Below are 19,839 nucleotides of genomic sequence, written 5' to 3'. Positions count from 1 at the left end.
GTGTGTGTGCTTGTATATATGTGTGTGTGTGTATACACACAGGGGTACACTGCCATGTTGTGCAGTCCCCAGCACCAGGAAGGGCATACCTGAACACACACACAGTCCCACAAGCACCCAGGTCATGAGTTTTGCCTGCCTGCGGCCAGAGGTGCAGGCCCCAGACCCCAGACTCCCCCTGCATCCATCTCCGTGACAGCCGGCAGGCTTTGTGGCCGCAGCAGGCCCTCGCAGGCCTCCAGCCTTCACCCCCTAGTGCCTTAACACACACACTGTCACCCATGTCACGAGTTTTGCTTCTCAGCAGCTTGAGGTGCAGTTTCCCATAAACCTTTGCACCTATCTGCTCAAAAGTTTGCAAGCTTTGTGGCCTCAGCAAGAACTACCATCCCTGCAGACTTCACCCCATCATGGTGTTAGAAATATTATTAAAAATGCATTATCAATAGTGTTGTTAGAACAGCACAGCTGCCAGCTCTCCCTGGTGGGAGAAGGAGGGGGTTGGAGGAGAAGCTACTAAGGGCTCTTTGTATTAAGATACCACTCTCTCTTTGTTCTGCAAATTTACTATCTCTTTGTTACACTAAATCACACTTCCTTTCATGCCCCCTACACTTGTCAGACAAAATAAGAGTAATTGCCATTTTTAATGATCCTGTCCTTAGAGTTTAAACTTTTTGTAACCTAAAGTACTTTCCAAGCAAGCGCAATTAGCTAATGCATATAAGCCTATCCGCCCCGCATACTTAAGTAGTTAATTATAATGCACATGCGACGGATGATGTGACGTCATTTCATATATGTTTGTATGAACCGGAAATGAGTTGTAAGAGTTCCTGCTTCTGCACACGTGCTCAGGAAAAAGAGGATAAAGCCTGCTGAGAAGTGTACCCCGGGGGCAGAGAGTGTGGTCTTTTGTCTTCTCTCTCTGACCCTATTTGCAAATATATACCTTTTGTGTTACCAACAATGTGTGCCTAAAGGATTATTATTCATGAGCCTCCAAAGAAACGAACCGTGATTTTTACATCAATGGCTTAACACTCACATGCGACATGAGCTTTTCTCTCAGGACTTTGAGGTGCAGTTTCCTAGAAAACCCTTCATCAATCACCTTGAAACTTGGCATGCCTCATGCCCTCAGCAGGGGCTGCCATCTCTGCAAGATTCACTTGAATCTGCCAAAAAAACCCAAAGGTATAGATATTTCATGAATTGCCCATTTTACCCTATGGCCGAATCGCAAAATCTCTCCGAATTGGCTCCAAATCATTTCCAAATATAATTGGCCAAATTGAATTGGCCGAATCTGACTTAGCTGAATCTGAATCAAATAGTTGCCTCTTAGCACAGGCCTATTACTTGCACACAAACCCAGGGACTTTGCAAACTTTTCCTCCTTCTTTTCATGCTCTTTTCTAGTCTGGCGCCAGACTGTGCCCATTCTTGTTTTCCACACCAAATGAGGCTGTTGGGGTGGGGGGGGTGTATGTATTTGTTTGCAAACAAAGTCAGAGAGTGGAGCATTGATGCCCAAATCAGCCTCTGACGACCTAATTGTGTTTGCAATCGGAATTTATCTTCTCTCTCCTGAGCACGTGTGCAGACACAGGAATTCTTACAGCCTACTTTCATTTCATACAAACATACATGTAGTTACATCATTACATACATCGCATGTATAGTATAATTAGCTACTTGAGTATGCAGGGCGGAGAGGTAAATATGCAACAGTTCATTAAGCATGCTCAAAACCACAACAGTTCATCAAAAGTTCACCCTCCAAGGCCATGGGCAGTTGAATTCCAGTTTCTGTAATCAGCATGAGAAAGAGTAAGGAGGGACTGGGGGAGAAGAGCCTTGGACAATATTACTTTCTTATCAGGAGATGCAAGCTGTGCAATTCTAACAGGCTGATCAAGTGACTGTGAGTGCTATTTGATGCCTGCCCGCACGTCTGCATTGTGTGACTTGAAAGAAGACGTAGCAATGTGCTACATGCCACCTTTGGTAACTGACACCTGACACTTGTCTGTGCCCCGAGGGTCGTCACTAGGTAGCACAAATACAAGTGACTGGCCCAGGCACAGGACTCTGGGAGCCCCAGAAAGATGCGTGGAGCACATGGGGTGACTCCTCAGCGCTGCCACTGGCCTCACATCCAGATGCTTGCCAACTCCCCTCCCCTACCGCCACAGCACGCAAGAGCGGCTCTGCATGGCAGGGTGATAGTTAATTTGCCCAAGGCCCTGCCTGGAGGATAAGGCCAGGATCTGCCGCCCTCACTACCATGCCTGCTGGCCCTGGACAAGACCCTTTCTGTGGCAGTTTCAATGGTGCAGGGCAAGGGAAAGCAGCATGGAGGGGTGGCAACCCCTTCGTGCCCTGCACCCTGATAGCGTCAGCTCAGGTTGTGGTGGGGGGCATTGTTTAGTTCAAATTTATTGTAAAGAGGGCTGATGGAAAATTCGGGGCATGAAGGAAGGTACTTGAGGTTCACAAGAGGCATCAATACAAATTCCTATACTCTTTTAATCCTGCCTCCCTCCAGTGTTTAGATCCCCTTCCACTGCTAGCCACAGGCTGATCGATCACAAGAGGCAGAAAGAGAAAGGAAGAAAGAGAAAATGAAGAGGAAGATAACACTTCCTTCAGGATTCATTCTCTCAACAACTGAACAATTATGCATAATACTTGTGGCGGGCCAGTCGGGCGAGCTCCTGCCTTGAGCCTCCCACCTCACTTCACCCGTCCACCTTCCAGACTCCACCTGCCTCCCCAGGGGCGCCTAATCCCTGGCAGACCCCCTTTCGAGCCTCACCACAGAGTCCGGGGGTAAGGTCTGAGGCCACCACCCCAAGAAGGGACTGTCTAGATCCTGTGTCCTCGGGGAAACACAGGCCTAATAGTCCTACGTGCACTCGACCCAATACAAGAACCTGGGGCACTTCCCCAAGTCAGGGGCCAAAAATAGTTTCCCTTAGTCCACAGACCCAAGGGGCCTCCTAGGCGTAATTCAACCCACCCCTCAATAAGTCTCCTACACCAGTCACAAAGGAGAACTTTATTGCTCCTGACAGGGGGAGGTATAAGAGGGTAAGAGGTAGAGCACTATCAAGGGATTAGCACTGAGCAAAACAGTCTGGCTGAGGTAGCCGTTTGATACGCAAATGTATGACTGTGAGCTGACTAGAAACACTTATAACTCTCGTTCAGAAGGTGGTAGAGATCTGACTCGGAGATTTCCAGAGAGGGATCTTCAATGCAGGGGTATAGTGAAGCGCTCGGGGAGGGGGATACACAGACTTTGCGCAGGAGGGCATTACAGCATGCAAATAAGAGGAGGGTAATTAAACACAACACCACACCGGTGACCAGGAGGTGAAGAATGCCCATTCCTAGGCCTCCGAGGTTGGGCAAACAGCTCGAGAGAGAATTGAAAACAGTGGGTTCATGTTCCTGACCTTTCCACTGCTCAAAAGCCTGTTAGGCCAACAAAATGTGTTTGTTAATATCTTGGGAATTTTCTGGGATATAAGTACAACATTCGTTCCCACATACACCCCCCGAGATGCTAAAACATAATCTTGAGCCTAACAGTTTTTAAGAGATAATAAAAGAAGTTGATAAATCTCGGAGTTAAGGCTTTTTTCAATAGCTAAAGTGTCACTGGCAAATCTTGTAAGAAATGTAGAAAGTTGACGATACAGCTTGGCTAACCGGCCCACTCCATACGACGGGAGAAAGATCATGCCAAGTCTGTCTCATGATGAATCCAGGTCTTGTGTCCATCAAGCTTTGCCGCTGTGTGGGAAACTAGTAGGAGAGTGTGAGATCCTTTCCACTTCTCTTGGAGGGGCTCATCCTTCCAGGTACGAACGAGCACGGAATCCCCGGCTGTAACGAGTGGACTGGAGCATCCAGCGGAAGAGGCTGCAAGTCTTTAGTGTACCTATGGAGAGAAGAGAGAACAGCAGACAGAGAGCACATATACCGTGACAAAATATTACATCCTATTTCCCACTCCCCTGCTGGAACCGGCGTCCCGTTCATAGGCCATGCCCTTCCAAACATAATCTCAAAGGGGCTAAGCCCTCATCTTCCCTTGGGGAGGGCACGGATGCGAAATAGAGCAAGGGGCAAAGCATTGGGCCATTGCAGAGAGGCTTCCTGGCAGATCTTTGATAGATGACGCTTGAGGGTCTGATTTGTACGAGTACTAGGGATCCGGGAGCTCCCCCACTGATGGGATGAGGGCATGCATATGGGTGTCAGCAGGTCTCGGCGTCCTCAGGGCGGCAGCATTTTTAGCTTCTCTGTCCGCCTGGGCGTTACCCCTGGCTACGTCTTGATCCTCTTTCTGATGCGCCTTACAGTGCATTACTGCCACTGCCGAGGGAAGTTGAACAGCTTCCAGGAGTCGGAGAATTTGGGGTCCATGCTTCACTGGGGAGCCTTGGGCTGTCAACAGTCCCCTTTGTTTCCATAGGCCAGCATGGGCATGCAGTACTCCAAAAGCATACCTAGAGTCGGTATAGATGTTGACCTGTTTCCCTTTTGACAGTCCTAGAGCCCGGGTCAGGGCCACCAGTTCAGCAAGTTGAGCAGATGCTCCGGCAGGCAAACCCTTGGCCTCAACAACATCATAGAGGGTCACAACAGCATAACCTGCCCTCCTTTGCCCTTCTACAACAGTGCTACTGCCAGCAGTGTACCGCTCACAATCAGCATTCAGAAGTGGCTGATCCTGTAGGTCTGGACGGCTGGAGTACTGTGCATCTATGATGTCTAGACAATCATGCTCTTGTTCTCCCGTTTCAGGTAAGAGAGTAGCCGGGCTGAGGGAGGGGCAGGGCTGCAGAGTCACTTCAGGGCTCTCCAACAGCTTCGCTTGGTACCGAGCCCCCCGAGCCTGGTGAGCCAGAGACCCCCTTCGCGTCTAGCAGAGCCTGGACCATACGAGGGGTATACACCTGCACGACTCCTCCCAGCGTTAACTTTTCAGCTTCCTCAAGTACTGGGGCAGTTGCCGCAACTGCTCGTAAACACGCTGGCCATCCCTTGGCAACTGGATCAAGCTGTTTGGAGAAATAAGCAGCGGGACGTTTCCACGCCCCCAACAATTGAGTAAGCACTCCCAGAGCCATCCCTTTTTGTTCATGCACATACAATTGGAAAGGTTTAGAAAGGTCTGGTAAACCCAGGGCGGGGGCTTTCATTAGTTTCCTTTTTAGTATTTTAAATGCCTTGTCGGCTTCTGGAGTCCAGTAAAAGGGGTCATGGTCTGCCCCTTTCACACAGTCATATAGTGGTTTTGCCCATAGTCCAAATTCAGGGATCCATATTCTGCAAAAACCTGCCATGCCAAGAAACGCCCTGAGTTGCTTACGGTTGCTTGGGGTGGGAACTGTTACCAGATTTGCCCGCTACTTTAGGGTGTGCTCATTTATCAGGGCTAGGGTCTTGGTCATTCTATCAATGTGCTGCTTGTGTTACTTGTGTTTCTATACAGAGCTGTATCTCTCCCTTCTGCAAGCCCTCACCCCAAGTGGAGCTATCTTGCAGGATGCAGTTCAGTGGGCCTGGGTTCCTCCAGTCCCCAAATCAGTCACACATACCAACACACACAGATTAACGTGACACGCCTGACCTGGCTGGGTTGATCAGCATGGACAGGCTGACACCCTCATATGCCAAGAATCAGTTCATCAGAGCAACAATAACCCCAGTCAGACACAAGCACACAGTTAAACAGAATATCTCTGAATCTGACTGGGTGTCTAGATGACACCCTCATGGGCCAGCATTCAGTTCATTAGGGCACCTCTGAGCCAAACTGGGTCAATCAGCCTGTACAAGCTGATCCCCTGATGGGTTTCGAACTCAGCACGTCCCAATCTTTTAGCCTCTTGATGAGCAGACCCCACAGTATTTCTAGGCTTCACAGGTATCTTTAGCTTAGGTAAGAGGGGTGTTGCTACAGAGCAGGTGGGGAAAGAGAAGTAAAGAAGGCAAAATATACCCAGTTACCACCAGTTTGACTATAAAAGTTATTTATTATTGACACTAGTAGTGATAGACATGGAAAGCAAAAACAAACACAAACAGTCACAGTATACCCTGGTTTCACTAAGTATTTGGGGAAACTTAGCTCAAGCTTAACTAATACAGTTCAAGTTCAGAAATCTCTGCTTAGAGAGAGAGAAGAGAAAAGAGGGAGAGAGCTGGGCTCTCACCAGCCCAAGGCACTCGGGTTGCAGAGCCGACAGGTCACAGTTCTCAGCACGATCCTTGAAGGGAGACGATCTGCCTCCTGCCGCCTCTCCAGAAGAAAGCAGGTGGTGTCAGCACACACTGCTGCTTCTTTTACAGATTTTTATAACCTCAGTTCAGCTTCTTTCAAGCATTCTCAATAGTGTAAATCAAATTGTCTTTTCTATTGACAAGGGGTTATCTGGGTGGAACATCTCAGGAAACTGATTGATGCTCAGGAAACACCTTCTTGGAGCCAGCTTCCATTCCTATGCATAGCAGATATAGTGATGGGATATCTCCTGGTGTCTTCAGAAACAATAGATTGCAGCATCAGGGTTTTTGGATTTTTACTAGCTGTGAACAAGCATCAGCTTAGCATGACTTTTCCAGATCTTACTACAGTCTTTTAACAGACTTAAGGCACTTATTGGTGTAGTCACAACCTGTTGCAGAGAGGACTTCCACCTGTCGTCTCGGGAAAAGTATGACAACACCTGTGGACAGGGCTCGAATGGGCTGGACGCTGTGATAACACTGTACCATTGTTCAAATGTTGTCCATACCCCCTCGGACTCGGTCTGTTGCCTCAGCACTCCCTAACCCAGCAACCGAGTTGTAGCCAATTAAGTTTACATCAGCCTCCCCTAGTGGGACCGGGGAATGGACGGCCCGAGATGCCTAATAAACTTACTTCTGCTTAGAGGTGTGTGTGGGAGAGGAGAAGAGGAAAAGTAAATCCACATTAGAGCTGGTCTGATAAATGCAGAGCTGGGTGTGAGGGTTGATTAGCATTTGGAGCACAGATTCCCCATCATGCACTGCTTCCCAGCTTCACTGGTCCCAGAATTCACTGCAGTCTCTGCTTCAGGCTTTCTGTTCTCCATCTCTCATGTAAATGAATGGTCATCTGGTCCCATTTCAGATGCAAACGAGACCTAGGGCAGTGGTTTCACTCTTGTCACCCTTATCTAGGTGACTAGCTTCAGGCATCAAGGACAACAAAAAGTCCTTTTTCAGATATGTGGGGAGCCTGAGGAAAAGCAAGTCAGTCAGCAGCACAGAAGTCCTTGACTTCAGAAAAGCCAACTTTGACAAGCTCAAGAGGCTTATCGGTCAGGCCCTCAAGGACCATGACCCCAGGGAGATGGGAATTCAAGAAGAGTGGTTGCTTCTCAAGGAAGCAATCCTCAATGCACAAGCTAAACCTTTTACAACACAGAGGAAAGGCAGCAAGAAGGCACAGCAGCCCTCCTGGCTCTCCAGGGACCTAGCGGACCTCCTGCAGCTAAAAAGGAAAGCCTACAAAGGATGGAGGATGGGATCCACCTCCAAGGAGGATTATTCTGTGCTGGTCCGGTCCTGCAGGGAGCAAACCAGGAAAGCCGAGGCTGCAACTGAACTCCAACTAGCTTCAAGCATCAAGGACAACAAAAAGTCCTTTTTCAGATATGTGGGGAGCCTGAGGAAAAGCAAGGGCAATGTTGGACCCCTGCTAAACCAGATGGGGCAACTGACAACTGATGCCCAGGAAAAAGCCAACCTATTAAATAGGTACTTTGCGTCAGTCTTTCATCAGTCACATGGGATGCCCATGCCCGCTACATGACAGGGTGGTCCAAGTGAGGGGGATCCCCTACCCTCCATCAATGCTGACCTCGTGAAGGAACACCTTGAGAAGCTGGATACCTTCAAGTCAGCCGGCCCTGACAATCTGCACCCCAGGGCACTCAAGGAGCTGGCGAGCGTCATAGCCCAGCCCCTGGCACGGATCTTTGAAAACTCCTGGCGCTCCGGTGTAGTGCCCAAAGACTGGAAGAAGGCCAATGTGGTGCCGATCTTCAAGAAAGGGAGGAGAGTGGATCCAGCTAACTACAGGCCCATTAGCCTGACTTCTATCCTGGGGAAGATCTTAGAAAAGTTTATTAAGGAGGCTATCCTTGATGGACTGGCCCAGGCTAACATCCTAAGGGACAGCCAGCACGGGTTTGTTGTGGGTAGGTCTTGTTTGACCAATCTCATTTCCTTCTATGACCAGGTGACCTATCACCTAGAGAAGGGAGAAGAGATTGATGTCATATATCTTGACTTCAAAAAAGCTTTTGATCTGGTATCCCATGATCACTTCTTAGCCAAACTGCCCAGTTGTGGCCTTGGCTCCACCATGATCTGCGGGCTGGGAAACTGGCTCCGTGGTCGGACCCAGAGGGTTGTGATTGATGGCAGTCACTCATCATGGTGCCCTGTGACCAGTGGGGTCCCTCAAGGCTCTGTCCTGGGACCCATACTGTTCAACATCTTCATTAACGATGTGGACATTGGAGTCAGGAGTGGACTGGCCAAGTTCGCTGATGACACCAAACTTTGGGGCAAAGCATCCACGCCAGAAGATAGGCGGGTGATCCAGGCTGACCTGCACAAGCTCAGCAAATGGGCAGACAAGAACCTGATGGTGTTTAACACCGAAAAATGCAAGGTTCTCCACCTTGGGAGGAAAAACCTGCAGCACCCTTATAGGCTCGGCAGTGCTACGTTGGTTAGCACTACAGAAGAAAAAGACTTGGGGGTCATCATTGACCATAAGATGAACATGAGCCTGCAATGCGATGCTGCAGCTAGTAAAGCAACCAAAATGCTGGCGTGCATCCACAGATGCTTCTCGAGCAAATCCTGGGACGTCATTCTCCCCTTGTACTCGGCCTTGGTGAGGCCGCAGCTGGAGTCCTGCATCCAGTTTTGGGCTCCACAATTCAAAAAGGATGTGGAGAAGCTTGAGAGAGTCCAGAGGAGAGCCACGCGCATGATCAGAGGTCAGGAAAACAGATCTTACGATGACAGGCTGAGAGCCATGGGACTCTTTAGCCTGGAAAAGCACAGGCTCAGGGGTGATCTGATGGCCACCTATAAGTTTCTCAGGGGTGACCACCAGGATCTGGGGGAACGTCTGTTCACCAGAGCGCCCCAAGGGATGACGAGGTCGAACGGTCACAAACTCCTGCAAGACCATTTCAGGCTGGACATAAGGAAGAATTTCTTTCCTGTCCGAGCCCCCAAGGTCTGGAACAGCCTGTCAGCGGGGGTAGTTCAAGCACCTACACTGAACACCTTCAAGAGTAAACTGGATGCTTATCTTGCTGGGATCCTATGACCCCAGCTGACTTCCTGCCCTTTGGGCAGGGGGCTGGACTCGACGATCTCCTGAGGTCCCTTCCAGCCCTAATGTCTATGAAATCTATGAAATCTATGAAAATCTATGAAATCTGGAGGGTTTTAGGTGTGTCTCTCACTGCATCTTAATCAGCTTCTGTTTAGGTAGAGGAAGGGGGCGATTCTTTGTGAGTCAGACAGTCGGTGTCCTGTGTCGGGGTCCCCAGGAACATGGAGCCGACAGGTAACAGCTGGTGAAATCCCTTCCAGAGTCAGTCCATTTCTAGCTTGTGAGTTTTGGGGGAGAGAGCCAGTTTCAGATGGTAAAGCTCCTGTGAGCCCCCCGCATGGCTGCTCCACACCGCAGGGCTGCTGCCCCTCCTCCTGGGCAGTCCTAACTTACACAGCCCCTGTGACCTCACTCACCTGCGCCAGTGGAGGTCAGCTCCGGTTGGCTGTCAGCCAACCCATCTGAAATACACCACCAGTTGCCGGGCAGATTCCAGCCCACCAGGTAGAAGCCCCCCACCCAGGGAGGTGATACCCCTCATGTAGGCAGGGGGAGCAGGTTTCCCCCCTCCCTCAGGAACTGCAGCCAAATCAAGTTACCTACAGAGACAGGAGCAGGGTGGGGTCTCCCCAGTGCTGGGCCCATCCTAATCAAATGGTCACAGCTCAGAGAGTTTAATCACATTGTCACAGGCAGAGATTCTGGGAAGAAATCAAGGTGGGTTTCTGCCACAGGGGCAGCCACAGCAATGGGTGGATCCTTTTGGTGGCAATTCCTTGTTGCTTGGAATGACTGAAAGAAGGCCTGACATCATCCAGAAATGCTGGTTTTAATGCAGTGCTGGATGGGTGAAACGGGGAGCCTCTGCTAGAGACGTGGCTGTGATCTCACCTCTGTGCCCAGCACTGGTAGGACCACGCTTAGGGCACTGCATCCAATTCTAAGCTTCAAGAAAGATGCTCACATCCCAGAGGGACCCAGAAATAACCAGGAGGATGGAAAACCAATGTCACAACCTGGGGGTGTCAGGAGCTCAGTCTCCTTTGCTTGAGGGGAAGGGTTTCTATCCCTGGGTGCAGTCACCCACAAGTAGCAAAGGGGAGGCCTTTTGCCCTTCTTCACAGTCAGAATTAGAGCCACCAGCTAGAAATTGCAGTCATATAAGGTAAGTGTTGACATCAGGCCAACTTTTCTAGCAGCAAGTGATTAATAATTGGAGCAGCATTCCCAGGGTGGGGTGGACTCACTGTGGCTTGCAGTCTTTTTAGACTTGTGCATCTCCAATTTCATCCTGAGTTTACGCAGCAGATACCATGCATGTCCTATGCCCTGAAGTCAATGGGAGAGGACTTCAGGAGGTCTTTGCTTGCCTTGTGCTCCTGATTTTTCTATTGTGATGTGGAAGCTTTATCATCATGACATTGTGTGTGCACCTCAATGGCCTGCTCTACTCCAATTTCTAGGAGAAACTCTGCTGTTTGGGAGCTGGGTGTTGTTACAGCTCCCTTGGCCTGGGGAATCTGTGACATCTAACTCCTCTCCTCATTCACCCCCTCCTTTTACTCCTGGGGGAGCATCAGACTACCCTCATCACAGCAGCTTGTACCACTGTCAGGTCAGCTATGAGAGAACTACGACCTACTCCTGAGATGCAGGGCACCAGCCAGCTGCAGGGAGCAGGACTGAGATTTGTGGTGGTGTACAAATTAGCGGGCAGCCTTTTCCCCTTGACATCAGTAGACTGGTCATGGCTGGACATGGGCCAAGGTGGTCAGTGCTCTGTGCTGGTGTGGAGAATTCGCTTGTGTGATGACAGGAAGGAGGGTCTTGGTCACATGCTCAGAGTGACACCGATCATTGGCTTTGGGGCCAGGAAGGATTATCCTCTCCAATTCAGACTGGCAGGCCCCTGGAGTGCACTGTGTGTGTTTTGGGGGGTTGGTCTGCCCCTATGCAGTTTGGGGCATGGTCACATGCTGGGGCCTTCTCATCACATATTCCCTAACCAATTCATCCAGTTTCAGTCTTTGCAGGAGGATTGGGCCCTGGGATCTCCTAGATCTCTGCCTGGGGCACCTCCAGTCTGGTGTCCGGGGGACTGGCACACTCTGGTCTAACTACAGCTCAGTGCAGGAGTCGTCTGGGGAAGGTCCTTCACCGGAGACACCTGGCAGATAGACTAGCCCATCCAGTGCTCTCCGTCTGTAGGGGACAGAACCAGGAGCAATGACCTCAAGCTGCAGCAGGGGAAATTGAAGTTGGAGATGAGGAGGAACGTTTTGACTGAAGGTGGTGAAGTCTAGAGAAACCGTGGGATCTCCATCCTTGGCAGTCTTCAAGAGAAGGTTGGCCAGACATTTGGCTGGGATGGTTTATTCAGGGATGAGCCTGCCTTGAGCAAGGGGCTGGACTTGATGTGACCTCAGGATGCCTTTTCCAGCCTGGCTTTCCTATGGATCCATGATCCATTGGTCCCAGCTGGCATGGAAGTCCAGGAAGCTCCCTGACATGGGCTCAGCACTGACTCCAGAGGCATTCCTCCCCCACCCATCCCAGCTGGGATCTGGGTGAGGGCTGGGGCTGCCTTGACTGGAGGGGGCATGCAGACCTGAGTCTCATAAAGGTGAAAGCAGCCCAAATCTTGGCTCCATGGGTCCTGCCTGTAAGCATAACCCTTGGTACTAACTCTTGCCTCCAGCACCTGTTTTTCTCCTTAAGCCAGATCCCAGTGTCAACCCCATCTTTCAACCCCCTGGAGCCCCTGCCTAAGTTTCTGAATTGACCAGTGCATTGACAGTACTAGCCAGGGGACCCAACCTAAATCCTAACTCCCATGGGTACCTGGCTTTGTCACCCCGGCTCCCGACTTCTTGCTATGTCAGGGTGAGAGGGAACCCATGCTCGAGTCTCCCCTGGTGTTCAGACCTTCCCCCACTGCTCTGCACTCCTAGCCCCTGTTGTGGCTGAGCTGCTCCTGCTGCTCGGGGGGAATTCTGCACCACTGGACACAAGTGTCACCCTCCCCCCCCCGCACTGCTCCAGGAATTTGAACCTTTTCTCAGAATTGCTTCCTCTTCAATGCTTTGCCTGCAAGTTACTGCAGTCTGGGCCAATCTGCCAGCAGCTCTCAGCAGCAGCATCAGTCTCTGGCAGACTCCATCTGGGCAGGGTTACAGCAGACACCAATAACACTCCACACAAGCTGGATTCCGACATGCTACAACAATATTCAACATTTTACAAGTGACATCTTTGAGGCTGCATCACTGGGTTTGCATATCATTATTTGCTAATAAATAGCTTGCATGTGTGGCAATTAATAATTTATCACCCTATTAACACACTCATCACAAGAGAGTTGTAACATGTCTTGGAAAAACTTGGCTGGAAAGAGTCAAATCTAGCGTAACCCTCTGTTCATGCCTGTCTAAGCAGACCTAGACAAGTGTGTGTCTCCCAGACCCATGGATTCTGTGCAGACCCCATTTCCATGTACTGTAACCCTAGGGACTTTGGCACAAAGCTTACAATTCAGGTCCCGAGATCCCCCATTATTGCTTCCTGTCGGGGGGTGGGGGGTGGGCGGTGTGCTATTTCCATATAAGAGCCCTCCCAAATGCAATAGTGAACTGGGCTTCCCTATAGCCCAGGTCATTCCAGAGGGGTCGGGCCAGGGTAGATACCTAGTTCTCACATTGGACTGATTCTCTGTATCCTGTAGGCTTAGAAGATGGGGATATAGAGTCCTTGATCCATGCAGCTCACCTCCCTGCCCTGCAGGATGCTCTGAGAAAATGCTGTTCTTGCACCTACATCTAAGACTGGCCCGTCAGCCTCGTGAGTCAGGGAAGGCTTCAGGTGCCTCGACCACCCGGCCTGTGACCCCTGCTAGACCCGTGTGTGGTTTTGTGGATGCCGTTGTGCCGGGACTCTAGACCAGCTCCTGTCACTTCTAGGGGGTTTCCCACTTTCTCTGATGGGAACTTCTCTGCCAAACCTGTTCTTATAATGGCAAGGCATGATCTTGATGTCATACCAAGCTTTCTGTTTCTGTTGCATTTCATCCATCCTGAGACTGCAGCCTCAGTTGCAAATCTCAGTGAGTCCTCTACTCAGCCAGTTTAATCTGACACCAACCATGAAATTTGGGGTGGGGAGAAAAGGGCTGGAGGAGAACTACATCTGCTGGGATACTAAAGAATGGGTTTGGACCAATGTACCTATTAGCTACTTCAACTGGTGAAGGAGAGCTTCAAGTTGAGTGCATGGATCAGCTGTTTTGCTGCAACTGTGTATGTGGATATAAGCCAGCCAAGTCACACAGCTTTGACCCTCAATGAAGCAGGCTAAAGTTAGAATAATAGAAAATTCAGGTTGGAAGGGACTTCAAGCGGTCATTTAAGCCTTGCTCAAAGCAGGAACAGCCCCAACTAAATCATCCCACCCAAGGTTTTGTCTAGTTGGTTTAAAAACCACCAAAAATGGAGTTCACAACCTCTCCAGGAGACCTGTACAGTGCTTTACTGTCCTCCTCTTGAGAGATTTTCCGCATATCTAACCTAAACTTCACTTGCTGCAACTTGAGACCATTGCTCCTGTTCTGTCATCTGGCACTACTGGGCGCATCTACATGTGCCCCCCATGGTGCAGTTGTTACTGTGCCTCATTCAGTACTTAAGGAAATACTAATTGATGGCACAATAACAGCTGTTACTGCAAGATCCCAGTGGTGCATCGTTCTTTTTGGCAGCTGTGGTGGTGGATTTGGTCGGGCTTCTGGCCCGCTTGACTAGGAAAACAGCCAGAGACCAGACGTGCTGATACTGCTGATTTCAGGTACTTGGTCTGAGAGAAGGAATCCTGCATGCCTCGTTTTTGTCTTGATCCCTGTGCACGGATGTTAAGTTTATTTTTCTCTCCGAGAAACCAGAAACTGATAACTATTTCTATAAGCACAATGTTTCACTCTCCTTTAAGTAAACTGCCTGTATGTCTGTGATTTACTGTCCAAAGTCGTATTTTTTTCTCTCTCTGTCTTAAGTATAAATATGCTTCTGAACTTATAGAGTTTGAGAAATCCTTTGAAGCAGACAAGTGGGTGCTTCCCCTTGCTGTGTGGCATTCTCCCTGTGATCACGAGGTAGCCCTGAATAAAGAAAAGCTGGCTCTGCCAGTTCTGATTCAACCACAACGCGAAGTTTGATTTCTTCCACACAGCTATGTCGCTGTAGTGATGTGCAATAGCAAGGTTGCTTGTCTCTACCATGCTGTTGTATCGGCACCACTGTGCTTGATGACACTGTGTCACCATAGTGACGGGGTATGTCACCATATAGCTGTGGCCCCATGGCATCATGTGTAGATGTGCCCACGGAGAACTGCCCACCTCTGTGCTCTTTGGAACCAGCCCTTAGGGAGTTCAAGGCTGCTATTCAGTTCTGCCCCCTCCCCCTCCCCCCCACAGCTGTACCCCCCAGTTTTCTCTTCTCCTCTCTAAGTTGTAGCAATTTTGCAATGTTTGTATGGCTACAGAGGTAACACATCCATTGGAAAAGCTCATCTGTTTCTTTTGATTGCGATAGCTGTTGCATCTGCCTGTGCTCACTGTTTCCCCTCTGGCGCACAATCTTTTAGAAGGGCTCAAAAATCCAAACAGACACAACTCAGTTCCCAAATTGATTTTTGAATTCTAGAAAGACCAGAAACAATTACCAAGAGTTCAAATGCTCCAGTACTTGGTAAAAAGGATGCCCTGCACAAGTGGCTGCAGCAACTGGTTTGGAAGAAACTCCAAGGGTGTCTGCACTGCACGTGTACCCATATTACCCACTTTGCTTCCAACTACTAGACCCATAACATGTTCCATATGTCCTTCAAGCCTGAAAGCTGTTTTGTTATCTTAGGTTGACCAATGTATGAAAGAAAGAAAGTTCAAAGTGTCCTTCTACCCACCAGACCCCAATAAGGAATGCACATGTGCTGGGCATTCATAAGAGCATTGATAGGTCCCATTTTTTCTGATATGTTCCCATAGACAGCACCAAATGCAAGTAACAACTGTGCCTGAAGGCAAAAGGACCATGGTTCAAGTTCTTTCAACTTTTGCTTAAGTATGAATATAAAACATTCTGGAAAATTAAAGTTTGACTAACAAAGATTCCTCTTCCCCCACTCGGTCTAGCAGAGAGAAGGTGCAGACTCAGAAGAAGCTTGTATGTGGCTATGTTAAGGGGCCCTGGACTCATTGCTTTACGACAGGTGGAGTCACAATTTTCCGACCCATGTTGTGACAGACATGTCTTCCACAACAGTTCTCCTACAACAACACTGTCAGGGATGGCCACAAAGCCATAGGGAAGTTTCTGTTCCTTCCCACCTTGCCATAATGATTCTTAGCAGTTTCAGCTCTAAAGCTCAACGGCTTCTTTACAAGGCCAGCGTGTCAGTTAGTATAGGGGTGGGCATTTATTTGGGCCTGGGAGACACATGGGCATTTTTGGGTAAATTGGCCATGGGCCAGGTCAGCACCCCACCCACAGACACAACCATTTAACGAACTTCCCTATGTGGAATAGGGCTACAGGTGGTTGGGGAGGTTGCATGGGCATTGGTGGCCTGGCACAGGTTTGAGGGCTGCCCAGTGGTTCCTCCCCACTGCCCTGCTGGATGCAGGGGCCTGGCGTGGTCCAGAGGTGGTGCTGGTGGTGGCATCATTGGTGGTAGGGAGGAGCAGCCCTGGAGTGGGCTCCAGGTCCCACTTGTTCCTCCTGCTGCCACCGCTGCTCATTCTAGCTGGGGTGGATGGGTCTAGAGCACGTGCAGGGGTCCAGAGAGCATGCTGGAGGGACCCTGACCCCCAACATGGGGTGGGGTGGGCTAGGCTGGGCCCTGCCCATGTGGGTCCTGTCTGGTTTCCATGGGGCTGGCGCCAGTGGTGGTGGCAGCCAGAAGTTGCTGCCACTGCTGGGAAATGAAGTCCACCCACAGAGCTGCTTCAACCTCAGGAGTACATGTCCAGGAGTGTGGCACGTGCCACGTGGCAGACGATGCCTGGACCAAGCAAGACTGCTACCTGCTACAGGCTGGACAGAGTCTCTCCATGGGTGGGACCTGGCCAACAGGCTGTATTTTGCTTAATCTTGGCAAGTTCAATGAGTTTAGTTAAGGTCTTTAATCCTCAGTATATTGATACTCCTGAACCACCTCTTCCATCTTACACAGCATGGCTCTTAAGCTAGGGATCTGTAGTCCCCAGTGCCAATGGAATAGAACATTAATTTCAGGCACACTTACATGGCTGGTCCCGAGGGGTGGCCCTGCCCCTGCCCCTTCTGCTGCCTCACTACCAAGCCACAGCCACAGCCCCGCCAGCCCTGCTGCTGCCCCTCACTCCCAAGCCACTGAGCCCAGCCCTGCCAGTGCCCCTCCCTGCCCGCAGGGCCCTGTGGCCCCCCCGTAACTCTGCTTGAATCACCCAAAAGGCTGACCTCAAACCTGGAAGCCCTTCCCCATCGGGGGCGCTTCCCTTCCAGCAGCCAGCCACAGAAACAGTGGAAAACCCTCCCGTGGGAATTCCCTTCCCTGGCACTTCGCAACTCTCCGAGGCCGGTCGCAGCCAATTTCATTCCTCAGACGGAGGCATCTCCTCCCTCAGCCGGGGGACCTCAACTACTCAAGGCTCTCCTGGCCTCCGGCCCTCTCTTGGCCCTGTGCACAATCCCATTCACTGATGGTCCCCATACCCCACACGCCTGGCCTTGTGTGAAGGTTGGAGACCTGAGCTGGTGCGTGCAGCTCCGGGGTCTTGATCCACTCCCTGACCCTCAGTGCACTGATCTGTGCACGGCGTGCCCTGCCTCATGCAGGGGTTGGAGACCCAAGCTGCCGCCTGCAGGTCTCCTGGACCCTCCATGCACTGGGTGTGCGCTGATGCCATGCTCCCTCCTGGCGCGGCTGGGGAACACAACCGCTTGCTGTTCCCTGTCCAATGAGTCATCTTCGGCCTCTTCCGGGGCAACTGCTCTGCCCTGCTGGCCAGCTCTGCCAGCTCTTCTTTGCCCTCTTCTCCATCCCTCATTGCAGCCGCCCCTGTCCCAGGCACACTGCCGTTTTTTTCCCTTTGGGGACTTCTTTCTGGTCCAGCTCTTCACCACACCTCTGGGTAGGGGTTAGGCAAGCCTCCCCCCTACCCTCACCTGCTTGATGGGGGAAGGGGATATACCCCACCAATCATTTTGAACTTCTTCAAAGCCGGCAAGCCTGCCACAACTGGCATGTCACCAGAAAGGATTACATCCAGCACAGAAGGGACCAGGTAGGGAAGGAAGGTGGAGGTCTATACAACAATGGCCTGCACTTGTAGGGAGATTAGAAAAGCTAAGGCAGTGACTGAATTTCAGTTAGCAAGGGGAATCAAGGACAAGAAAAAGGCCTTCCTTAGGTATGCAGGGAACAGAAGGAAAACACATGGAAGTGTGGAGCCACTACTTAATACCTCAGGACAGCTGGTTACTGACACTCAAGGAAAAAATGAACTCCTGAATGACTACTTCTCTTTGGTATTTCACTGGACCAAGGCGAAAATCATGCAAGATAAGGGTCAGATTGGCTATGGTGGGATTGACCACCTTCCTACTATTGACGCTGAGCTGGTAGGTGATCAGTTAGAAAAGTTAAACATTTATAAGGAATCAGTACGAGATGAACTTCACCCAAGAGCGCTGAAAGAGCTGGCTGAGATCATTGTGGGACCTCTGGTGAAACTCTTTCAAAACTCATGGCACTTGGGGGAGGTCCATGAAGGCTGGAAGAGGGCCAATATTGTGGCCATCTTCAACTGGGCAACTATAGGCCAATTAGCCTAACTTCAATCCCAGGGAAAATCCTGGAAAAATTCATCAAGGAGTCTACATGCAATATGCTTGTGGAAGGTAGGATTCTGAATGACAACCATCATGGCTTCATCATGGGCAGGTCTTGTTTTACCAATCACATCTCCTTCTATGACCAGGTATCTTGCCACTTGGATAAGAGAGAAATGGTTGACATTATATACCTAGACTTTGAAAAGGCCTTTGATTTGGTATCCCATCATGTTCTCATGGGAAAACTGGAGAATTGTGGGCTTGATTGCTGGTCAGGTGAGTGGGAAGCAGGCTGCGAGGAAGGACCTGGATAGTTCTTCTGAATGGATCTGTCTTCCTGGCAGGAAGTGGCCAGTGGTGTCCCGCAGAGGAAGGTGCTTGGTCCAGTGCTTTTCAACATCTTTACCAATGATTGGAAAGTGGGGGTGGAGAGCTCATTGGCTAAGTTTGCAGATGACACCAAGCTATGGGGGAGCGTGGCCATGCTTGAAGACAGGCTGCAGATTCAGGTGGACCTAGACAGGCTGGCAAGCTGAGCGCATCGGAACCAGATGAAGTTCAACATTGAGAAGTGTAAAGTGCTGCACCTGGGGGGCAAACAGCCCCCAACATGCTTACAGGCTCGGCGGTGCCAATTTGACTAGCACCATGATTGAGGGAGACCTAGGCATGAACGCTTTGTGCCTCCTGAGGTTGGGGGGACATGGTGACCGCTTGCAGTCGGTGGCAGAGGGGGCATGGTGGCGGTGAGTGGGAAGCACCCACAGGCAGCTACAGTGATGTTGGTGGCAAGGGTGGGCCATGCAGGGACTGCCCTCGGGCGGCTGCAGCAGTGTTGGCGCGGGGCGGGGGAAGGCGAGTAGTGATCAGCGACCGCCTGCAGACATCACCACCAGTATCGGTGGTGGCCAATCCCAGGGGTGCCCCATCAGTCTCAGGGGGTGCACGTGCACCTGCATGCACTCTCCACACTTCACCAATGGACATAGGGGGAATAATAGGGCATAGCACGAACTTGTGGAGTCAGTGCGATGCTGTAGCCAGCAGAGCAGACAACCGATACAGCTCATGTCAAACCATGGAAGTGATTCTTCCACTTTACTCAGTGTTTGTGAAACGGCAGCTGGAGCAGTGTGTCCGGTTCTGGGCGCTGCACTTCAACAAGGACGTGGGGAAGCTCGAGAGAGTCCAGAGAAGAGTCACCGTATGATCAGGGACTCGCAAGGGAAGCCACACGAGGAAAGGCTGAGGGACTTGGGCCTCTTCAGCCTAAAAAAGAGAGGGCTGAGAGGGGACTTGGAAGCAGCTTACCTCTACCTCAGGGGAGTACATCAAGGGCTCTGTGAGCGACTGTGCACCAGGGCACCCTTGGGGAGAACAGAAGTAATGGCCACAAACTCCTGGAAGATGCTTCAGGCTCAACTCTAGGAAAAACTTCTTCAGGGCCAGGGAGTCCAGACTGTGCAATAAACTCCCCCCAGAGGTGATGCAGTCACCTACCCTGGACATCTTCACAAGGAGACTGGACTGTCACATAGCTGGGGTCACCTAACCTTGAGTTGTCTT

At 50.6% G+C, this 19,839-nt stretch overlaps 1 protein-coding gene across 1 annotated transcript in view; it reads left to right on the top strand.

Annotated features, from left to right (window-relative positions):
* The window catches only part of LOC149852945 (DLA class II histocompatibility antigen, DR-1 beta chain-like), a 106,336-nt gene that overhangs the window by 1,845 nt on the left and 84,652 nt on the right, over positions 1–19,839 (top strand). The gene's annotated exons all lie outside the window — the stretch shown is intronic.

This window comes from Crocodylus siamensis, chromosome 15 (genome assembly GCF_052110815.1).
Source record: "Crocodylus siamensis isolate JL-2025a chromosome 15, ASM5211081v1, whole genome shotgun sequence".
NCBI lineage: Eukaryota > Metazoa > Chordata > Crocodylia > Crocodylidae > Crocodylus > Crocodylus siamensis.
The sequence above is the reverse complement of the archived record's forward strand: the minus strand, read 5'-3'. Positions and strand labels throughout refer to the sequence as shown.